The 341-nt window shown below is 61.0% G+C and overlaps 1 non-coding gene across 1 annotated transcript; it reads left to right on the top strand.

Moving 5' to 3' along the window:
* Positions 1 to 113: 113 nt before the first annotated feature.
* Positions 114 to 185, top strand: TRNAC-GCA. The gene has a single exon. It is a non-coding gene; the product is annotated as a tRNA-Cys (tRNA).
* Positions 186 to 341: the final 156 nt, after the last annotated feature.

Here is a 341-nt window from a genome sequence, read left to right as displayed (position 1 = left end):
CTCTCTCTCTCTCTCTCTCTCTCTCGGCAAGTGGGAGCTCTGGGGGTGTCTGGAGTGCTGATCTGGGGAGCACACAGTCTCTTTAAGGGCTCAAATAAAGACGCCTGCCTCTAGCCGGTGTGGCTCAGTGGGTAGAGTGTCGGCCTGCAGACCCAAGGATCCCGGGTTCGATTCCCGGTCTGGCACAGGCCCAGGTTGCGGGCTCGATCCCCAGTAGGAGGTGTGCAGGAGGCGGCCGATCCAGGATTCTCCCTCATCATGGATGTCTCTCTCTCTCTCTCTCCCTCCCTCCATCCTCGCCTCCCAGGACCGCACCCCACTGGGTTGAGGTTGAGCGAGAG

The sequence above is a fragment of the Myotis davidii genome, unplaced genomic scaffold, assembly GCF_000327345.1.
Source record: "Myotis davidii unplaced genomic scaffold, ASM32734v1 scaffold1650, whole genome shotgun sequence".
Lineage (NCBI taxonomy): Eukaryota > Metazoa > Chordata > Mammalia > Chiroptera > Vespertilionidae > Myotis > Myotis davidii.
This window is presented reverse-complemented; position numbering and strand designations above follow the sequence as displayed.